The 25,170-nt window shown below is 32.3% G+C and overlaps 2 long non-coding RNA genes across 4 annotated transcripts in view; both read right to left on the bottom strand.

Moving 5' to 3' along the window:
- LOC127720851 (uncharacterized) overlaps window positions 1-25,170 on the bottom strand; it is a 79,707-nt gene that overhangs the window by 42,499 nt on the left and 12,038 nt on the right. The window lies entirely within an intron of this gene.
- LOC127720907 (uncharacterized) lies at window positions 1,401-24,799 on the bottom strand. The gene is made up of 5 exons (XR_007990990.1): window positions 24,731-24,799; window positions 15,819-15,906; window positions 8,221-8,345; window positions 3,348-3,486; window positions 1,401-1,545 (listed from the first exon to the last, which is right to left on the bottom strand). It is a non-coding gene; the product is annotated as an uncharacterized LOC127720907 (long non-coding RNA).

Genomic DNA, 25,170 nt, shown 5'->3' with positions numbered 1-25,170 from the left:
CCGAAATAAACAAAAAGCTAGCCTTGGTTTTTAAAAAAGTAAATACAAATACATTCCCTTGAATTGTGTCATTCATATACATAATATATAAGGCAACTTCTTCATATTTTCTCATAGAGTTAAATATAAAGCGCTCTATTCAAATTGAAATACTCTTCTGTCGCGTTATTTAAGATTTTGATGTTCTTTTTTTTTTGTAATTTTATTAGGATTTAAAGTGTTAACCGAAGCCTTTATTGAATGAAGCGTTGAACGCTTTACACTAAAATGTGCACACGGTCCTGATATTATCACCTTATGCTTAAAAAGAAACATTTAATTATAATAATATCATTTCAATGCTAAAACCCGGAAATTACGAGTTAAATCAAGCTTTTCGTTAGTGTTATGTCAGATAATAATTGAATCATGTACTAAAAAGATATTAAAAAAAAAACTAGTGTAACCCTGCCACATATTGATGTACCTGTCTCAATTCAGGTAAATCACCATTTGTCTGATGACATGTCTCAATGTTTTTTTTTGCTATTTGGAGAATTTGGTGTTGATGGCAGATCTTCGATTGTTTCTGTGTAATTTATTAATAATTTGTATAGACTCTGGACCATTTAGAGCTGACATATTGCATGGTCATCTGACTATTGTTGAAAATTATTTGTTGTTTTTCAAAACTGGCTTTTTTTGGCGTTGACTTGTTTTATGTTTAATTGATGCATACCCACATCTCCATCTATTAATCTATGTTATGTAGTTATAATATTGTACTATATATATTCGATCTAATGTTAAATTTAAAAATGTGTCTGGGTGTTTATTGATTAATTGTTGAATCATGAAAATCGTGATCAATTCTCAATTAATAATTTTATATGTTTAGCTAAATGAAACGTAGACATGGCGCCAGATAAAACGTTCAAACCCGCTGCATTTGTTTGCACCTGTGTCCTAAGTCAGGAACCTGATGTTCAGTGGTTGTCGTTTGTTGATGTGGTTCATAAGTGTTTCTCGTTTCTAGTTTTTTTATATAGATTAGACCGTTAGTTTTCCTGTTTGAATTGTTTTACACTAGTCATTTTATGGGCCCTTTATAGCTTGCCGTTCGGTGTGAGCCAAGGCTCCGTGTAAAAGACCGTACTTTGACCTATAATGGTTTACTTTTACAAATTGTGACTTGGATGGAGAGTTGTCTCATTGGCACTCATACCACGTCTTCTTATATCTATGAAACGGATTTTGTAGATCCTTATAGATAATCTTTCTTTCTATATCTCTTAATGCATCCCGTAATATCTTTGGCTTTCCAAACGATAGGCTATGCTACTTTATAATAAAGATTACAAGAAAAAATAACTCATAAAGCAACATTTTAGAAAGGATATTCAAAACTCTTCGTAGACTAAATCCTTGATTGTAGGTATGATTTATTTTGATTCTACATGTTATAACATGATAATAAAATAAAGTTCTATGATTTAGATATTTCATTTCCGACGATGCAGTTTATCTGTAATATGCTGTCTGTGTTTCTTTGTTAACGCAATCAAACTGTACAAAATGAAAGAACATCTGAATTACAATATTTTACTATTTGAACACCATTTTGGTTATATAATGTTGATAACTAAAGCTGTTTATTCATTCATCAACATGAAAAACTTCAGTTAATTGCATTCGATTTGTTATCCTCACTCCGTTCTCTTTAACCTGCTGTTGTTGTTCTTAAGCTTCATGTCAATAATGTCTATTTGACATATTTGGCGTCTAGTATTTCTGTTGATCGGCATTCCAGTAAGATTAAATGAAGTATATGGATTATAAAGCTTTTGGTTACCTAAAGATTTTGATAAAATAAAAAGTCTCTAGCCACATGTATATCTATTTCAGAGGACGAAATGGTATACCGATGTTCAAAACTCGAAAACTTTCATTTCAAAATACTAATCAAGATAACAAAACATGAAGGAATCGCATGAATTGCGTTTCACCCGTCATGCGAATCCACACTTGTAAAAAATATCACGATAGGGCGCAAAACAAACAGCTTTCATGTAAAGAATTATATGTTGATAAAACATTTTTGCTAGGACTCTAATAATAATGCACAGTTTTTCTTGATTCAGGGCGATTTCGAGATATTGTTTTTTTTATAGACACTTGGCATTCGCAAACACCGTTTCTTTAATGCTGCGTTCACACGTAATTCGAATTCGATTCGCATTAACTAATTCGAATTAGTTTAATTCGCATTCGAATCGTTTTACGTCCAAACGTTAATTCTAATTCGAATTGCAATACGCGTCAAATTTGCTTTACTGTCCGAACGACGTTAACTTTTAATTCGTATCAACAAACACTGATTTCTAATGCGAATTGGTTAATGCGAATTAGCCAATTCGAATCAATTCGAATTAAAAAGGAAGAGTGTGTGAACGCGATTAGCGAATTCGATTCACATTCGATTCGAATTCAATTCGAATTAAATGTACGTGTGAACTAGGCATAAATCTAGTTGTCTTTCGTACTATTTTAGTTTGTCGTGAAGTTGCTGTTCCATTCATAATTTATTTAGAATTGATTGCTTAGCATGTACTATCAGTTGCTTCCAAAAAAAAAACCTTTGATAACCTTGATATAACTTTTATTTTTGTCGTAGTTATAATTCTTTTTAATTAGTATATCCATACTTGTATGTCTTTTGTCATATCTTAATGTTTTTTAGACATTTTCTAGTTGATTACAGATCTGTAATAATTTCTGTTGAATACTTTTACAATTTTAGATTCAGGTAGGTTTGAAGCTTGACATCTGTCTATTGTTAAAGATCATATTCTGACCTCTATCTTTATGGAATTTGGTAAGTATCTCATTAGCCTTTCTGTTTTTAAAAAGTCTTAACTTTTTGTTAATTTCAATTCATGACATACTAGTTAAAAGAAAAAAAAATACTATATAGTTGTTAAATAGAACTAGACATTTATTACGTTAGTTCTACAAACCGGGCTCACTGGGATGAAGGATGGCCAAATTTTGGCTGCAACTGAGCATAATTTGATTTTTTTGGTATGAACAGAAGTTTTGGTTTGTAAGTATCTTTCACGTTCAAAGTGCATTATATCTAAAATCGGATATCACATATTCTCATTCCAACCGGACGTAACTGCGTATGTATATAATACATCTCATATAGACAAACGATCGCTTCCGCCTGTAAGCTTTGGTTCTTTTACTGTACAGGAACGGTCCTGTTGACAATATTTCTATATTATATCAACCATTGTAGATAAAAACCAAATGAAAACATATCAGAATAACTTTGATACAAACTTAGCGTACCCCTCTGTACATACCTTTGTATATGGAATTTCTCCAATCTGCGCCACACATCCTATTATTTTCCCCTGCACAAGGAGAGTTACATTGTAATTCGGATGCTTGTGGATACGCTGGCCTGTATAGGGAGTTTCCACAGAGACAGAAATCACGAGCCTGAAATGTAGGGATGTGTGTTACAAAAAGTAAATGAAAAACAAAACTTTGAATTTTGAGAAGACATATTTAGGGTTTAGAGAATTTACAAGTAATGATTGCGATGATTTATGTATTTGTGATGTCTGATAGATTCGACAGGAGACATTTACAAATCCGTTATTAGATGATGACTTATCACAGGATATGATTCATCATTGTATTTTTATCTCAATGGAATAGCCAATGTCACTTGTAGAACAGGATCTTCTCGCCCTTTCGGAGCACTTCAGTTTACTCAAGTTTGTTTTTATGTAGTATTTTGTGTATTATTGTTTGTTTGTTCGTAGTTTTCCGTTTTGGCCAATTTTCTGTCGTCGACTTTTGACTTTTGATTGCCCTACGGTATCTTCTGTTGCTTTTGTCTCTTTGATAGACATTTTGTACATCTTATTGATCTTGTAAAAGATTTGAAAATCTATATTATACCTTATTCAGTATGGAATACAATAATGAGCAAAACCCATACCGTATAGTCAGCTATAAAAGGCCTCGACAAGACAAAATGCGAAACAAGTGAAAAAAAAAACCACTCAGTCCAGACTTATGACAACACAATAAACGAAAAACAAATATGACAGACAGCAAACCAAAAAATACCACTGAAATACATGCACATATAGAATGCGGTTGAGTTAAACATGTTTATGAGCACCTGACACTCCCCTAACCTGGAAAAGTGGTGTAACAGCATAGCCAAAAAAAAACAAGCTGTAAAAATTTGAAAAAATCATTAGAAAATGACTTGACTAATCAGATCGGCATGAAGCACAATAAATATAAGATAGTGCAAAAGACAAAAAGTACCGATCTCAGAGTACTCGTAGTTGCTGAAAGCTCATGATAAAGCCAATAAATAATAACTATTAAATAAACCATCTTCTTCCACAGTAAAGGATCAATCAGTACCTACCCAACGGATTTAGTGTAAAGATATTTTAAACAGTCAGGGAAAAGCGTAACCGTGTGGAATGCAATATATAAGTATTCAATATCGTCTTCATAAATATATAGTACTACATATTTAGTAATGTTTTAATTTATTAAAAATGAAATCAATGTTAGTACCGATAAAACAATATTCAAAGATCTTACTACGGTATTAAATTGATATCGTTTAAGAAGTTTCTTAAAAAGAGCAATGAAATTACATTGACCGTATAAAATTTTGCTTTATAAACACCAAAACTATACAAATTAGGATGTGCTATCTCGTTTGTAACAAGAATTCGACATGTACATACAAACTTCAAAATCAAATCTTTTTTCCTAAAAACAAAATAAGTACAAGTTTAAAGAAAATTTTATAAAGAAATCCTGACTTAAACCTCACTACAGACACGAACATAGAGAACTAGTAGGGAAATAAACGCATCGTAAGAAGGGCCATGGGAACGTCCCCGTTCAAAAAAAAAATAAACAAAACAAAAAGGAACGAACAATAGTCCTATTCTATCGTAAATTTTTGTTATGATTTTCTCGTGTTAAACTGAAATATTAAAATCTAGAAAAGTACAATTATTGCTATTAACGTTAGATTTACCCACAGTTAGTATCCTCTGAAACATTTCCGTGGTATGATTAGAGAGTGCTGAATTATTTAGAGGAAACATAACATTAAGGTATCGGTAATTGTTATTAAATTTTTCAAGTACTAGGAATTAGACGAATATTTACTGAGTTTAAAATAGAAATACTATTAAAGTAATGCAATTGGTGCCAATAAAAATACATACAACCTTTCGATAAACCTTATTGACGAAACGAACATAGATGTTGTTAAGGAGAAAATTTACGGCTGTAATCATCTAATCACCATGTCAGTAAGTATATCTAGTATATTTATCTTGTTCATTGTTGTAAACGTAGAATTCCGAGCGTTCATAATTTATAAATAAACACAATTTTTGTAGAAAATAACACGATTTAATCAAACTGCATGTATTATACAGACGTTACATAAAATACAAAAAACACACGGCATACACTCCGACAGTTCACATCATTCCAGCTATCCAGTTCGTTCGTCAACACAGTTGGAAAGCAACTCCCTAGAAACGTCCGTTGTCGTCAAGCTCTATCAGCAACAATAGCAGGGGGACATAATTAGGTGGCACCACAAAAGTCAGCGACGACAAAAAGTCCGCGAAATCAATCGACTAAAAATTCGATGTTTAAACTTATTTTTGAGATCGTCATGCTTTTATTATAATTGATTTTTAAACTAAACAGTCCTCTCCAAACATCTCTCTTCTCTCACGTCACTATCGCACAACGTCAAAATACGGGAAGCAACGTTAACACCGTATTGCGTAATCACGGACATGTAGACAAAGTCACAGTCACAACATTCATTACAGAACAACGCTTTAAATGAGTCGCAGTAAATAAAAATCTGCAATCAGATTTTTCAAAGAGCTATTTGAGGACCTAATTTATTTTAAAATCCTTTAATTTTAGTAAGGGAACTAGTTAAAAGCACAAAAAGATAATGAGTAGAAAACCTACTGAAAGCTGACATAAAACGATATTTGACGTTTTTTTTGTAGTTTAGGTAGCTCATACATAGATAAGAAGGAACCATCAAATGTTCAGAGGAGGCCTTAAGCTGAGATGTTGTAGCGACATGATTGTTTACTATTTGGATCTCTATTGAGTGCACAACCTTTAATATAGAAGAATTTATAATTTCATTCTAAAGTACCACATTGTATACACTTTTTTGTACACAAGATTTAACGGTATAATATCAACTTGAAAAATTCAGCACACTAAATTAAAATACGAGTGCACATAGTCAAAAGTTTTGCAATCAAATTTACTCTATAAATTACTTATACCACCACAAGAATCATCGTTTTCTTGAAGATAGTACCAAGACCCTTAACGGTTGTTAGAGCACAAGTCGGAAGAACAAAACTGTTGGTAGTTGAAAATCCCTTGAATTTTGTAAGAAAATAAGAAGGCAGTATGCAATAATAATGTGGCGAAATGACAGAAATTCCAAAACGGAAAAGAGAAAAACGAAATCTACATAATACAACAATAGCAACTAAATAATAAGGTCGATATAAACCTCGGTAGCGTGCTTAGCATTTTTGATTTCACTAGTGGAACCCGTCTTGTTACTAATGGCAAGGGAAATCCGTTTATATGTCGTAAAAGGGATTTCTCGACAAGAGAAAATGGTAATGCGTATTTACGTTATACTTGCAAACTATTATACATTTGTAATGAATGATATAAAGGAGAAACAATCATTGATACGCGTTGATTCGTTAAGTAGATACCATGAGCTTGGATGGCGAATGATATCTTTAAGAATTGTATAAAAATGAGGAGTTGTGGTAGGATTGCCAATGAGACAGCTACTAGTATCGACCAGAGTTAAAATGAAGTAGTAGTTAGCAATAATAGGCCACCGTATGGCCTTAAATAACGATAAAACCCCATACCGTATAGTCGTATATAAAAAGCCCCGACATGAAATATGTGAAACATTTCAAACGAGAAAACTAACGGCCTAATTTATAACAAACATTTACGAAAAATGAATATGACAGACATGAAACAACGACAACCACTATACTTCAGACTCCTGACTTAGGACAGGCACATATAAAGAATTTTGAGGAGTTATACATGTTTATGAGCGCTAAACCCTCCCCAAACCTGGGTCAGTGGTGTAAAAGCACAACATAAGAACAAACCGTAAACATCAGTTGCACATGACTTCACTCAAAAGATCGGTACGAGACAGAAAAACCACTAACATAAAAACAATAGTCACAAAGCACCGAAATAAGAGTCGTAGTTACTGAAAGCTAGTTCAAAGACAATTACAACAAATAAATAAGTCATGTTTTCCCAGACTAAAGACATGCGTCTTTTATTTAAACTATTGTTGTGACGTCTTTTCACTATTACAGCTCTTTCAAATAACCACTCAATTAAATTGAATGATGCAACCATTAATAAGAAGTATACGGGTAGTAGATTTAAATCATGATACAATATATAAGACAAAATCACCCTCATTTTCAGTATACCGTACAGAAATTAACATTACATTATTTTGAATCTGAAAGTTATCAGTAGTGTAAAAAGAATGCACATTTGAACTAATTCTTAAATATAAACAAATGTATGTCATTCATCAATCATTCCACATCCCCATATTTTTATATGTAAAAGACAATTAATATAACTCCCAATGATTATGGCAATTTGTAAATCTTGTCAGATTTGAACATACCTTTACTATGGCAAGAAAAATCGAAAAAAAATATATCTGCGAATAATTAACAAAGGGATACGACACCATAACCAACAATGAACACAACTAAAAGACATATCAACATTCGAATTTACAAGATTGATGATAATGAAAAAAATCCCGATTGAAATTAGATGCTTTGGGAGTGTTAACAGTTTTACCAGTCTAGTTGATTATGTTGACTACTTGAAAGCATCACGTAATACCGGATTGGTCTTTTACAAGAAGAAAAAATATATGTTTTTGTTATGTCATTTTCGGTAGACTCATCGAATTTTCAACACTTTTATAAACTTTTTGGGTAAAATCTCGAGAAAAATATCTTTGGACTGACTATTATTAGACATCTATCGAAAAGCAAATCACATGTAAAATGTTAATTTTAAGCATCGACTGGCAACCCTTAAGTACTGTTTTACCTGTAATCCAAGATACTTGTACCCCCAGCAGTGATGTCTGCATTTTGCCAATGAAATATGATGTAAAAACCGTATCTTGTGCTTTAACAGTCTGTTGGCGTCGTCCACAAAGCATCCAACATAGCCTAGTAAAGAAAGATCACTGTGTTGATTCGCATAAAATACGGAGATATTGTATGATTGCAAATGCGAAGACTATCATCAAAGATCGAATGACAAGGTCGTGAACAACTAGATCACCGTACGGCATTCAACATTCAGAAAAAAAAACTCATATCTTAAAAATTAGCTATAAAATGTTTAAGGATGACAAAACGTGGAAATATTCAAAAGAGAAAGATAACGTCAAGATGTTTACTAAAAAAGTAAACGAAAAAACAATATTGTAGACATCACTACTAGATTGGGACATGCGCATACAGAATATGACGGGGTTAAACATGTTTGTGAGCCCTCAACCATCCCTGGCCTGGAAAATTGTTGGAAAAGCATAACATAAGAACAAACAGTAAATATTAGCTGATATGCGCAAGATACCGAAGTGATATGTAAACTCCTAAGTCGCAGACAAATGAAAACCCTATGGAATTAAAACAAAAACGACCGAAAGACAAATAGCAGTCTACAAAACATCACATAGAAAATTAAGGACTGAACAACACGAAACTCATGGAAAACTGGGGTTGACCTCATGTGCGTACCTGAAGGGTAAGCAGATCTTGATCGACAGGTTGCTCATGTAAATACAAATTCGATGCTAAGTGTTATAAGGTGATGTAACATTTGACAATTATTATAACATTTGCTTTATGATAAATCACGAAAACAACTATCATATAGATAAACACATTAAGTACCGATCTGAGTGTATCCCGAAGTTCTGAAAGCTATGCCAGAGCTCAATTTTAACTTTTCCTAGACTAATATATCAATCAGTACACTCTCAACAGATGTATTAAAAGGACGGCAAAGCATTTGAGGTAGCACGATATAAAAATTTGTTTCACCTCCAATCAGACACATTTAAACAGGACTAGTTACTTTCACATAGCTACACCATTAATTAATGAGAATCAAAAAGAAAGACAAAAGATTAATCTTTCAATGTTTATAATTGTATTATCATATAATAAATTATATTGATTTTGGGCAACACTAGTTTACCGATGTTCAATTAGATTTATTCAGAAGATATAAATCAAGGTTATAAGCAAAAACTGAGGGAATCACATAAACTCCAAAACGGCGAGACCAGGTGCGTCGACAGGTTAGATTGATTATTATGTGTCGTCACCAAGTCTAGTGCCTGTAATTCAGTTATTACCAAATAAAATAATAATGTATGCGTACGAGGGAGGTTATTTGTTGACAATTGATTTCTATGATCTCAACTAAATCGATAATTAACATTCAGTCAATATTGCAGTCTAGATATGGACATGTATACATATGTATATCACTTCAGAATGGAAGACAAATATGCTCACCAAGACGTTAGGGTTCATGTTGGTTAGATTTACTAATGAGGCGATGAACTTTTTTTGTATCCAGCATTCAGTTTTTCCGAACATGCATACCTTTTTCATCTTTGACCAAACATCGGGCTTTTAATTTTACAAAATATCTATTTACGAAATCGGATTTTGTGGTAAAAAATTAAAAGCTTTTTAGAATTTAGTAAGCAATAAAAAATACATTGTATTAACCGATGATCGATTGGATTCGCTATTATTTAGTAATAACAATAAACATCATTTAAATAGTCCCTTCACTCTAGGTAATAATGGTTGTATTTCTTAATTTTCCATTCTATAATTGAAAGACCTTATTTATATAATTGGTTAAAATGTAACTAGTTGCTAAATTTTTATTTACAAATTGTTCAAATTTCAATGAAATTTGCTTCTTCGCTTTTCATACTCATTAGGATCCTAAAAATGTGTGTTAGATTCTTATGCATCACATAAATTTGTCTCAAATTTTTCCTATCGTATTTCACTCTCTCGTTACCTTTCAATTAAGTTTCTAATCCCAATTCAAAAGAGATGTCACATTTAATTGAAGATACAATTTGTTCTACTGATGTTTTTTGAAATCTGATACACGGTTTTAAAGAATTTCATGTACCAAAATCAGACTTATATCGGCACCAATCTAGGAGCTAAATTCATTTAAAACTTCTTTTTTCAAGTCAAATGTATTTGTGGCACAATCTAATAAATAATAGGTTTTCTACTGGAACCTCATTTACTTCAATATTATTTGCACATGTATCATGAGGATACTTCAGGATTGGCCTGTTATCATTATTATTTTGATCAGTAAGAAAGCAGCATTCCTTCACAGCAATTCGTAATATATTAAGAAACTATACTCCCTGTGCATCAATCAGATTTGTTTGGAGAAGTTCCATCACAACTGACCGTGCTCAAAGTTAGTTGCTACTGATATGGTCATAACTTCGTCCACCTTAATAGATATTAACTATTGATGATTTCAGAAGCTAAATTCCACAGTGTACATTATATAAATAACACATAGCTGAGAGGGTATTAGAGCAGATTGTCACACCGAGAAAACATTGTCAACTGAGGCGAAGCCAAGGTTGACAATGTCTTTTCAAGGGGTAACAATCTGCTCTATCACCCTCTCAGATATGTGTTATTCAATTTATTATACTGAAAGTTCTGTTATTACTGTCTATTAAATTTCAAATTCAAAGTAATAAACTATGTCGTCTTGTACATAACATATCATCCGTATTTATTAAAGCGCACACTTGAGCAAGCGTCTCCGTGAAGGGCGATAGAGTATTTGCCATGGGATAGATTAAATTGTCTCCCTCGTATTAACCAATCAAAATCTGGTATTTTGACGTGAAGTATAATAATTGTTTTTGTTCAATTTGAATTGTATTAATTCAGAATAAAACCATGTTTTTGTTTTTAACCTTACCTAGGAAAGTAAGTTATGAATGTTAACACAAAATGAAAAGATGGTAAGTCAAGAGGACTCTATGGGGATTCAAGATTTATAAAATTATACACATTTTGATTTTGTCTGCTTCATGCAGTTTCGAAAACTATGAAATGTTTTTTTTCATAAACTAGAATTATTACTTTGAATGTCCCTTTGGTACCTTTCGCCTCTCTTTCCGTCTGTTTGAATATTAGAATAATCATCAACTTCCCAAATATGAACTACTGTAGATTTATATCTATTGAACACTTGTATATTTATGGTTTGATTCGGTCTATATCTCCTAATGGTTCTCTTGTATTTCTCCAGCTCTTAGCAATGAATTTTTATGTTGAAATCATTATCTCCTTTTTTATAAACCCCTTAATTCACCTCTTTTTTCATAACTGTCATTTTGATAGCTTGTAAGTGGTCATATTTCTATCAAATCATTCTATTGATTAACCTCTGAGCACAGCTCACATGTTTCTATCTTCTAGCAGTCAGTCACTTGCTTTTTTTGACAAAACTATTTAACATAAAAACTCATTGATAAGAGCTGGAGAAATACAAGAGAACCATTAGGAGATATAGACCGAACCAAACCATAACTGAGCTTGATATGAAAATATTTGTTTCTTCTGTGGTTCTGAAATATCAAGAAGTAAAGAAAAAATTCCAGAAACAAAATGTTGATACATTTATTTTGTGTATTGTGATTCCTTAGAATTACTAATTCTTCCGATGGTTTGTCGATTTTAAATACTTACTGGCCTCTCCAAAATACTGCCAATTTGAAAACAAGACTTCATGAAACTTGTTAATAGAGTTGTTTCTGGGTTTTTTGTTTTTCTCGATCGGCAGTATTCAACCAAAATTTATAGCTACCTGCAGTAGCGAGCTCATTTGGTCCCTGCTTTCCAAATTATGTGTCGTTTTTTATTTCTATGTTTAAGAAAGTGGTACCTGCACTGTGCATGTTGTTTCTATTGTATGTTTTATTTTTACAATATATTGAAGGCGAGGTTTGTGCGCACGTGAAACTAGTTTAACTCCGCCTCTTTGTATGCCTGTACCAAGTCAGGCTATCTAAACCACGTATTGTTCGTTGATGTTTGTCTTTGTTTGTACTTCAATAGTTTTGAAGGAGTCGGGTATTGATGCTTAGTATTATCTGTTGTGCTGTGTTGTATGTATTCTGTCGAATACAATTATACTTTTTGTGTATAATTAAACTATTAAAGAAAGAATTCAATGTTATAACCGAAAAGACAATTATATATACTTTATTAAACTAAGATTCAGAGTAAACATACATCGGGATACACCCCCGCAATAAAATATCAGAATATTGAATTAGGTATACTCAATTACCTCCTTTAATATGTGTAACATGCTCATCCACATAGAGTGTTTTCCAACTTTGTATATATAGTTTCATTAATATCCGTCTGGTTGTTTAGGAGGAATTGCTCTTTCAAGCACATGGATAGACGAACAGACGGACGGACAGACAGATAGACACACAGACAGAGATATAAAAAATTCAGGTTTGCGCCAATTTATTTTTTTTGTTCCCATTCGTCTATGGGCACTGAGTTCATACGACCAAACGAGATTTGCAGTTTGTATGCTTCGATCAGAAACTAATCTAAGAGAGGAGCGTTCTTTGACATATCCCTGGTTCATCAACTTTCTGCTCAGACACTGGTGACGTTTTACAAAGTCTGAGTAGCAGCTGCAAGCTCTTGAATACCGAATGAGTTTTGAAATGTATATCCCATATGCAGGTGAAGTTGGTATATTGCTACTAAGGTGGGGGAAATTGATAATTTCAAAATTAAAATCGTCTCGTTTGTCATAGATTCTGGTACTGAGATGACCACTTATGTCAAAATCGAGGTATAAGTCTAAATATTAGGAGGAGGAAGCCGTGTCTGTTGTTTCTAAAAATTCTAGTTCTGGAGGATACCCAATCAGAAAAGTTTGAATTGTTAATGGAAAGAACATCATCAATATATCTGAATGTGAAATTAAAATTATCTGGCTTCTTTGATCTTCTTGTTTTTTATAAGTGTCTGAAGGAACTCCGACTCATATGATAATACGAAGAGGTCGGCAAGGACAGGCGCACAGTTCGTTCCAATAGGAATGCCGACAATTAGTTGAAAAAGTCTACCTCCAAATTCAACAAATATGTTGTCAATAAGAAACTCCAGCATACTGGTCACTTATTCCTCTGTGAAGCATGTTTTACCCTTTTGTTCACTATTAACAAAATATGCTGCATGGTATCCCAAAGTAATAAAATTATAGCGTATGCTACCATTTTTATATTGAAAACCATTGTGGATTATTTCTTTTAGACGATTTTACAATTTCACATGGGGAATGGTGGTACATGTATACAGGGTTGAAAAATCAAAAGTTTTGATAGAATTAATTTCGGAGAAAGATTGCGTTCAGACAATGACAGGACAATGATAGTGTACGACGAAATTCCAGTAAAAGTAAATTGTGTTTTATTGCACCATAGCTCAATAATATTATGATATTTTTCATAAATATGTCAGCCTTAGCATTAATTCCTTTCAAGATACAAATCGTATCACTAGCAAACCACTATTGAACTGACACGGCCATTTTGATCTGAACAATAAATGAGTCCAAATACAAAAGACATTTCCAGGCAAAATATTTCATATCCCTTGAAGTACATTAACCTTTGGTATTTAACCATTTTTTTAACAAACAATTTATAGAGGATCACTGAATTTATTTTACTGCATAACTCATTGAAGTGCATGTGTCATAAGTCAGATACATAACAAAACAAGAATGTGTCCATAGTACACTGATGCCCCATTCGCACTATCATTTTCTATGTTCAGTGGACCGAAAATTGGGGTCAAAATTCTGGCATTAAAATTAGAAAGATCATATCATAGGGAACATGTGTACTAAGTTTCAAGTTGATTAGACTTCAACTTCATCAAAAACTACCTTGATCAAAAACTTTAACCAAAAACTTTAACCTGAAGCGCGACAGACGGAGAGACGAACGGACGAACGAACGGACGCACAAACCGAAAATCATAATGCCCCTAGGTGGGGCATAAAGATAAGGTAATAAGATTTCGATGCGCAGTGCGATGTTTTTATTCCCAATGCAGAAAATCACGACTTTGCGCAACGGTAAAATATAAGTATTAACAGGATGTTAGACCTTAAGTGTCCATTTCATATGTAGTTTGAATATGCATATTCAGGACGGGAAGATGAATATGAACCCAACTTTGTACTTGACCGACACGCTAATCCAAATTTATTGAAGATACATATATATGTACATGTATATTAAAAACATTTAAAACAAAAATATGTGGCCGTAAGACAGCGTGCCCCCTTACATTTACACATTTTGATGTTCAGTAAACCACCTAATTCGGGTAAAACCCTAATTTGGTTTATAATTTTAAAAGTTTTAAATTTAAAAATGGACAGATGAACGGACAGACTCACACAGACTAGAAAATATAATATCCCCTTCCTATCATAAGTTGGTCATGAAATAAAATGATCCTACTTAACAAAACTGCAAATAAATATTCCATACATGGTCGTTTTTCAGACGTATTTGTAGAAGTTTTACGCCACACATTTCATAAAAAAAGTTTGTGAGTAATGGCGTTAAATTATATAAATTTTAGACTCTTTTTAGAACCCATGCATCTTTAAAATTAAAAAATAACTGATTTAGTAAAGTGTAATATTTTTTTTGAGATGCATCCTAATATATTCCATTTTATAATATTATACGGAAAGATGAAAAATTTCTTTAGAAAGATGCCTCAGAGATCTGAATTTCTGCCTCTGACAAAATAATGTTGAAATCAATTATAGAAATATGCTATAAAAAAAAGAAGTAAGTCGTGTACACCTTTTTCATTCCAGTGAGTTTGAAACTTTTGTTTTAACATTATTACTTATAAATCAATAATGAGAAAATCATCTTGCTTCAGATTTTATTATTTTTATTTGTTCAAACTTAATTTTGATTTTAGTAGTTTTCAGAATGCAATACGCCGAGATTCGTTCATATATGTTAGTTATGTCGAGTAATGTCATTTTCTTGGAAATCTCTATTAAAACTTTTTTAGGTTCAATATTTTCAGAGGTAAAGATCAAAATGACCGTTTAAGACTAAAGTTTTTTTTTACTAGTGTGTTGTGTAAAAATAAAACTTTTTATAAAGCTTTATGTCAAAAAAATATTTTGTGAGAGGGGCACTTATAATCGTTCCAATTGGTGTATTAAAAAAGCAATATGGTTCGATAGCCAAATGGATAAGCGAACATGTAATAATCAACATTTGACACAATACCATTTGGCTAAACTGATTTGGAAACTATCTTACATGTACCTGTAAACATGTTATTTTTTTTTTTATCATATTATTAAATAATGTAAATCAAACAATAATATTCTACAAGGTTTCATCAATATTTCCGTATTGAATGTTTTGAATAAAGACAAACAGAAAAAAATGTCCATACTTCTTTGTATAGAACAATGTAAGAAATCAAATGATCAAAAATATGTCAAAGTATTCCTGTAAAGTATGCTAAGACCGTACTTACCAGTATAATGTCCACCATTCTGGTATGGATTTGAGTAAACAACAATGACCAAACAAAAGACAAGAAACATCAAATTGTTCATTATGTCCTGTAAATTGAAATTGATATAAATAATTTGACATATTAAAAAATATGGTCAAATGGTAAAATAGTTGTAAGTCATTAACGTAATCTTTTGGAATCAAATATTCAAGGAATTTGTTGATAAATGATTTTTTTTTTCAAATTTTAGTACCATTAACAATTATCGTATTTAACATTTTCTTACAACTCTTTAAACTTCACATTCAGGAAAAAGGAAAAATAGAAAACTCACAGAAAATTCTTCCTCGTTTTTACTTTTTTGTGGTACAGTCAGAATTCAAAGAGCAATCATATACAAATGAAATAAATAATCAATCTGTCATTGATCTTTTGTATGTGTATGGAGGCTTAGATAAAAATATAAATTATTTGCATCTAAATTACTTTAAAATGATTTGTTTCACAATAGAAGTGAAGGAAATAGTCTCTGTTTCTTTTGAAAATTGGCAACACGAATTATCCCTTAAAGTTTGTTAATTATGTTCTGATCTATCTACCAACATGGCTAATCGACCAAAATACAAAGGGGTTAAATGCAAATTATTGTCTTATGTTGAAAACCAGGATCACATGCTAACCCAACAAAACTGTTTGAAGATTCCGTAATAAGGTGTTTTTATTTTAATTAAACATTGATGGGTATTATCTTGAAAACCAGTATCATTGGATAAAGTGATGAACAGATGTTATAAAAAAATTTTTATTGTGATTTTTACATTAATATCAATAAAATATTTTTTTAACAACTCAAAATATATCAAATTTTGCAGCAATCATCCTTTGCAGATATTTATCAATACATGTAATAATTAACAATTTCAAATGGGTTGTAAAAGTATAGAGATTATCACTGTAAGAAAGTTCAAAGTATTTTAGCTAGTCACAATTCTAATACTAGATAAAAGGAGATATACATGCATGTGATAATACAGCAACCTAACAACTTACAGCACAGTATTGTCAAAAATATCAGAATAAAATCATTAAAATATTAACTGTCATATCCTTGGTACAGGAACTTTAAACACGACAGTTGCGAGGACTGCGGTTCACAACACGTAGTACGATTTAAAACTAGTCGTTAACTTGAACAAATTACATAATTTCATTGTCGAATTTCCTAGGATGTACCCACAAACAAGACTTTTAAACTTGATTTTGATTAAATAATTAATCAAGTCATGTACAGGCACAATCCTATAGAATTAAGCGCAGGCCTGAGTCTAAAAGGCATGAGTTTGCCGCCTAAAAATTTCTTATTCTATGATATTAAAATTTTACCACAGCCTTTCAATGTGAAAAAATAGCATGTAGCAACGAGTTAAAGTCCTTGTCTTCTGTTGCATAGATATCTTGACATTCTATTGGTAAGCTCCTTTGAGTCAATGTTTCCAATCAGACAAAATGTGACTTGGTATGTGCACATCATGAACAACATGAGACATTGTTTATTATAAACCAGGTTTTTTTTTCTTGTCTTCTGTAAACTTCCCCAAGAGCGAGAAGGTATGATTAAAAGGGTTAGTTTTGATGTAACTTGCAATTGAAATTCTACCCCATTCCGAAATAAAAAAACTTTTTTTTTGCAGTTTCAGGCGGTGAAAATTCCCAAATTTCAACATCATTAAACAAATCTTTAAGTTAATGACTATTTCTAATAACTTCAGCAGGTTTGGAACAACCCCACTTTACAGGTATAGTCTCTAAAACGAGGGATTGTCTCAAAAAGAAGTGTCTACTTAACTCCTGAAAACAGGGTCTGCCAAAATAATATGTAGAACGCACGATAATTCAGTGAAAACGCAAATAAATCATGGTTTCGAGGGATTCTTGACATTCTGTATAAAAGGATGGATAGATTTTTTCTGTCAGATGACTATTTAACAGCGCAAGTGGATGTATGCAAAGCCGTAGGCATGCACCATTCATTATTTACCATCTATGTTTTTAAAAATATTAGTAATACCATTTGATATGTCGAAAATTTTTACACAGCCGTCTTCTTCTGTTGGTCATCCGTCATTTTGAAACAAATGTGGGAGCACATGATCACTTATTTAGCCAATAGAATTTGATCTTGCAATATGATCGTGATACTTTGACAAGTATGGATCGCCATGTTCGCTATAATTTATATAGTTTACTTATTTTTTTAAACTAAAATAAGAATGTTTTATAGTTGAAGCACCGTGTATAGGTTAATACTTTTTCAAAAGTTTGAAGAATGGTGTAAATGAAATCAGTTACAATATCGAATAGCTATACATGTACTGTTTATTATTGTACCCGTTTACAACATCGAATATCTTTTTTTTTAATATGTATGAGGTTCACGGTACTTTCATGGAAATGGGTTTTAATTGACATTTTATAAATTTTGATAAATAAAGTAAAACATCCTTCGTATTCAATTCATAATTATTTAAAAAATTTACAGATGTCATCTCAAGACAAAAAAAGGTGCAGCTGTAAAAGTCACGAAGAGTATGTAAGGAATGGAGTCATAGGGAATGTCATCAGAGTAAATGCTAAAAACATCAGAAAGGCAGTGAAAGATGAGCTAATTGAGCGCGGAGATATTTTCGACCACTCCACATTTCTTTGTACGGGCTGTATAAAGTTCTGTAATGACTATTTGCTAGACCAGCCACCGACAAAAAAGACCAGAGAAGACATGGGGGAAAGGTAGAAGAGATACTATCAGCAAAAGACAGTGGTCGTCTTTCTGTATAGGAGATGGCACGTATAGCATACGCACTTGGAAAGTCAGTTTCTAAAGATGTCTTAACTGACTCAAGAACCATATCTACCGCCTATAAAGATGACCAACTGTTGCAAACATTTGATGTATCAGGTAAAATAACATATTTTCATACTTATTTACTGGTATATGGTGACTTCTCAATTAAGGTAGATTCGGTGTCTAACACCAGCTTGGATCGTATAACACTGCATAACATATGCGGTACAGAATTTTTAGTTTTGATGCAAATTTGGAGACAGGATGGCAATTAATGCATAAGGCTTTGTACTTAAATAAAGAAAAATAACTAATTTATTGTATGGCAATAATATCTGAAAGCTATCTTATCTTATTATATTTCAAAATTCTTTCATTTATGTTTCTTTCTATTCAGCAAAATGTGTGTTTCCAGAAATAATCTATACAAACACTCCATATTCTTCCAGACTGGATGTCTAAGCGCAACCAACCCGTACTAAACATTTTACTTGGTATCCAACATGACATGAAAGACAACGAAAAGAACGACTTTGAGATTTCAAAATGTATTGACAACATCTATTACCTTAGGAACACACAGTTTATTTCACCTCTGGCTGTTGCTGACCTATTACAAAACTGGTAGTAAAATTGCAGCAATTCTCAACTGTTATGGGGTTCTATGTGGTAGCTATACAACACTACAAAACTGGATAAAAGACCAAAGTAGAGAGGCTATACAATGTCCAGAAACAACCGATGTAGTTACATTTTTTGACAACAACCAGGTATATTTGGACTTTCTTTTCATTATACTTTATATGTCCTGAACATACATGAAATATTTTCCACTGGACGTTGAGCAACAAACAATCAATCATATTTGAAATTGTCACAAACCATTCATTTTTAAATAACTTATGGTGTTCTGATATTTTGGTTGAGTTAAAATATCTTTTTAAATTTTTGGGCCTATTAAATTTGTAGTACTGTAAAAGAAAAATACCGCATGTTACATAAATGCAAATTTTTAAAAATAGGCTAACTCATAAGTGTAACTGTTTTGCCGTTACATTTACACTTGTTGCTATTATTGCATTATTTTGAACCAAATTCATCTTATAGTTTCTACAACGTAAGTGGAGAGTAGTTACAAACTTCAAATCTCAGACCAGCGTGATAACAACTTTGATTCATGTGGTTCCTGACAGACAATCACTTCTGCAGTACGAAGAAAACCTTTCGCCAAAGAATTGGTACAAGACCGATAGAGAGGCAAAAATTACGGCTAAAGATGAAATCGTTAAAGAGTTCGACAAGCAAGGTTTGTTTTTCCGAAACTTTAGGTATAAAACATGAAATGTAGATTATACATTATATTTGTACAGTTAAAATGTTGAGATAAAAATTACGACATATAAAAATGTTAATTAATCTATTAAATATGTTTTATATTAACTTTAGTAATTTTAATTTAGAAAATATTAACACATCTTATGATAATATTTCGATGCAATTTAAGTTTAGTAGTAATTTGAAACTTTGTTTCCAGAAATGGTTTTGTCCAAAAACAGTTAAAAATTATTACAATGCAAATGGAAAAGAATGGTGAGGAAGTAATGGACGAGGTTCACAAAAAGTCCAGCAACAATTTCAAAATTCCTAGTCACACCAACAGTGAAGAAAGGTATATATAAATTTATCTTATTGATAAAAAGTTGTTTGTGATAGTGTTGTACTACTTATGTCAAAATAAAAACATATTTTATTACCAATTCATACGGATGCACTTTTAAGATATTACCTAGTAACAAAGCATTTTGCGGATATCAAATATAAAATTCTTGCCTTTTCTTTTTAGATACAAATTTGTAACTGCACACCACCCAAAAGAAACAGTGTCTGTTACTATGGGTGAACCCTGTTTTGAAAATCCATGTTCATACGAAGCAGTGATAAAGATATATTTAAAATCATACAGAAATGAACATGTATACTTGATATTTCGAAGAAATGATTAAATATGATATGCTGACCCTACGAAATAGTCACAAGAGCTGTAACGTAATTTACCGGATTAACATGACGAGTGTCAAATGTAGAACAGGGCCTGCGTGCCTTTCTGTATACTAGTACTAGTATTCAAACTCGCTTCCTTATATATTTGTTAAATACAACATCGACAACAACAACATATTTTAATACCAATCTGTAATATGTTTAAAACCAAGTGATATGTTTAGTCGTAAGTTATACTGTTTCTCTCTTTCTTTTTATCATTTTTTTTCCAATTATTTTATGTGTTTGATCACATAATAAATGTCACCAATGTAAAGAATGGCAACTAAAATAGGAAATGGACCATGCTTGGTTGTGATGGCTTTCCTTACACCCTAGGCAGTCGCATCATCGACAACTATTTTGTCTGAAGCAACTGCAAAATGGAGTTTGATGTACCGACTGAATTTGAGAAGCAGAGAAAAGAAAGGAGTCACTGCACCAACATTCCGCATTCAGACTGCCAACAGTATACTTATTTGATGATGCTACCAGGTATTGTTAATACATCATTATGCAAGTATATTATGTACTATATGCTGTCTCTTCAATATTATCAGCGTAATATTGAAAAAAAGTGGTAACATTTTGTAAATTGTTTTGTTATAAATTACGCCGTTAGTTTTCTCTATTGAATTGTTTCATCTTTTTCATGTTGGGGCCGTGTATAGCCTACAATACGGTATTGGTTTTTCTCATTGTTGAAGGCCGTTAGGTTGCCTATAATTGCTTATATCCACTTCATTTGAACTTTGGTTGATAGTTGTCTTTAAAAGCTTTAGATTACCCGAATACTTAAAATATGCAGATAGGTACTGAATTACACAAACTACTAATATGCACCTTTGTGGAAATAACTTACGATTTTTTTTTCAAGGCTAAGCCATTATGAAATAAACATGTCAAAGACGTTAATGAAACTTTTGTGGGATGTCATCATCATCGACTTGGCCAAGATGCTTTGTTTCAATTGTATCAGGGCGTTGCAGGCTTGTCAGAGTGCTTCAGGTAAGAAAAATATTCGAATGTTACCAAATACAGTATTCGAAATGAAAATAAGAAGATGTGGTTTGATTGTCAATTAGACAAATCTCCCCAGAGACCAAATGATGTTAACGTTAGTGACAATATGGAACTCCGTACGGCATTGAACAGTTAAACACCCATATAGCATTGCAAGCTATTAACAAAATACAATGTCATCATAACACGCATATAAGTATGCAGTTTTTTTTAAGACGGACAACCAACCATTTTATCCGAGAAGGCGGGATAAGTATCATTAATATTAAAGATGGTATCTTTTGTGTAATTGGAATATGTGTTTACTGTTTTATTAAAACGTTGGTTTTTTTTCAGACCATCACAAAACCTGGCAAATTCTACAAATTTTCATGTTTGCTGTGGCACAGGATATATTGCAGCCTTACTGCAGACTTGAGGTGCTGTCTAGTAACACACCAACTTTTGAAGGTTTTTATGCCTGGCTAGCTAAAGTTTCCAATCCCAATTCTAAATTCATGTCAAGCGTATTTTTCACCTACTGTCTGCCATTCCATCATTTAAGGGCTGGAACCAGGCGTGACAACTCTACAGCTATCCAAGCTGGTAAGTGTAAGTTTTCGCCGCTTTTCATTGGTCTCAATGTGCCCTTTTACATGGAGACATTAATTCGAGAATTCATTTTTAAGAGTACAATGTCCGCAAGATAAACAGGCCTTCATTGAAAGAAATGAATCTTACAGTGTCAGTGGAGACGATTCCAAGGGAGAAGTTGGAGATTTTGTGTTGGAAAATTTTAATTGAAAAACAAAAATGTGGATTCCAGCAGGTATTCCAGACAATGCAAAGTGGCTGAGAGTGTGCAGAAATATTGGCAGACTGGAAAAGGTATGTTTAAATAATAGCTAATAAGTAATCGATCCATAAATCTTTTATTCAATCAGAGTAATATGCCTTTGGCAGTGATATTTGATTTTACTTAGAGGGGCCTTGGTTTTGACACCAATGCCAATACTCTTGGCATGTACCCAAAAAAAAAACTTCCGGTAAAAATAAGCAATCTAAGCAGGCTGTTTATGCGTTACTAGACCATAAATTAAGACATATTTATGATAAATGTCAACAGAAAGTGATAAGGTACTCACTTTTCTCCTTGGCATGATGCGCTTCTTAGGCTGACAAAAATGAAATGACACGATTCAGATCGGTCCCCAGATTCGAGGGTTTTTCGAAACCTGTTTCGCGGGTTTGTCCCTACATTTGGGGTTTCCGTGTAAAGAGGGGCTGTTCCCAACCTGTTCAGCGGGATAACGGATGAATTAGTGAGGATGGAGGGTAAATATTTTTCAATATCCACACCAAACAGATACTTTCTCTCAAACCAGATATACTAATAAAAGTAAACAAATTCCCTCGAACCTGACATTTTGATATGAAATATACAAGTAATCCGAATTCTCTTCGAGATTGTGTATACGAAATATGAATAAGTTTTAAATATTGAAAACAAATATTCCTAAGAATATATTAATTATGTTTGAAGTTTTCCATTTGTAATTTTGTAAACTGTATAACAAATTTATCCGATTTCATTTTTTTCGAATCAACTAAAGAATACCGTTTTCATAATCTTATCTTAATTCGTTCAATAGTCAGAGTTCGTTATAGGCCGATTCTGAAGTTTGAGGCTGAGTGTGAGGACGATTATGTATAGACCGAGTTTGTTCTTGGCCAAGTCACATTGGCGTCAAATTGAAATATAGGGCATACAATCCGAAACCGCTGGTAATGACGGAAAGGACATTCGGAAATCATTTTGTGTTCCGAATTTATCATAAACTAACTCAAAAGGAATATGTTTGAGGGAGGAAAACAGACTAGAGTTTGCATTCGTAATTTAGGGCAGAAATCCATATTGATTGATTTTATTTGAAAGACGGAGACGCGACACAAAAACAGGTCTCTTCATTTGTAAAAAATAGATTTTGTCTCAGGATATACAGGAGCAATTTTTCTTTAAACGCCCTAATTCAACAAGATGTCCACCACGTCCGAGAGTTGCTAGAACGCAATCTACAACTGATGATAATACATGAGTGATAGCTTTTGAACTTGTCTACAGTTCAGATCAGATGTATTATCCTTTTGTGGTCTAGGTGCATTTCCAAAATGCATGTAACCCTACATCCTAGCATCCACAAGGAGGGCACGCTTCATTTTGGAAAATGGTGACCAGGACGCTTTGAAATCGTTTCGCGAGTTCAAGTAGAATTGCAACTCTTATGCTCTTACGAAAGGCTAAAGGTAAAATTCAAAGATTTGCCAAAATGTGAATGGTTGATTCTTTTTATAAGTTGTGAGATTTACAAGAATTTGCATATCTACATGAATTTCCGTTCCTTTTAACTGAAATTGTGCAAAAATGGAGAAGCTACCTATTGGATTTTTTTTTTTCATCCTGAACATACATGAAATATTCGTTTCTAGACATTTAGCAAAAAATCAAACAATCAATCTGAAACAATGTTTATGTTATCACTAATTCACTAAATTGTAATGCTTTTTCTGATTTTTGAAAATGACTTTTGAAATTACACATATTCCTTTTAGTTACTTAAGTGGCAAATAAGTATGATTTGATTGGACAAACAAATTGCCTACTTTTACACACATGTGTTGCTAAACCGGAAAACTTGCTTAGTTGCTAGCTTCGACAACATTTTGTATGAAAGAGTAAAGGTAGACAAAAATAACGTAGATGACCGATTTCTGTTACATACCCAGGAGAGAGGGGTTAAGTATTATAGTAGACTAAATGTTATTTTTTTTACAGATTTAACCTTATAATTAATATCAATCATATATAGGTATACAACAATTCAATTGTTCTTCGAAAACTGAAATTTGTTATACGGGATTGGAGATAATAAAGGATGACGAGTTAAACCAGATAAGTCACAGTTTATGCAATAATTATAGGGACACTTAGTGTTGGCACATAGTTAATCACTTATAAAAATGTTGATTATAAATGATAAATATTTACCTTGTTATTTCAATATTCTTTCAAATCAGTAATACTGTCAGCTGTTACTACCATTTCTTAGAAGTTGCATGTCAGGTTTATTGGCAGTTGTACAATGCAACATTTAAAATGAAATTAAAGCTATCTCTAAAGGAAGTCGATAAAAAAAGAACCAGACTATGTTATGTTACTGCTTGTTTTCATCTTTAATAACATTTATAATCGGCTAGAAATATATCAGCTTATAAGCTATGTCCCTCTCTTCTACTGGATTAAGATTTTCTATATTTTTTCACTAAAAGATTAGTTGTTGAACTCTAGTGAACTCTCTGTTATAGGGATATTGTCCTGAATATTCATGATGTATTTAGAAATGAACTTAAAGCAAGAGATTATCAACTAATCAGTGTTCTATTAATCAAATATCTCTGAACAGTATAACCTTTTTAATTTTTAGATCA

This window comes from Mytilus californianus, unplaced genomic scaffold (genome assembly GCF_021869535.1).
Source record: "Mytilus californianus isolate M0D057914Y unplaced genomic scaffold, xbMytCali1.0.p SCAF_1, whole genome shotgun sequence".
NCBI lineage: Eukaryota > Metazoa > Mollusca > Bivalvia > Mytilida > Mytilidae > Mytilus > Mytilus californianus.
The sequence above is the reverse complement of the archived record's forward strand: the minus strand, read 5'-3'. Positions and strand labels throughout refer to the sequence as shown.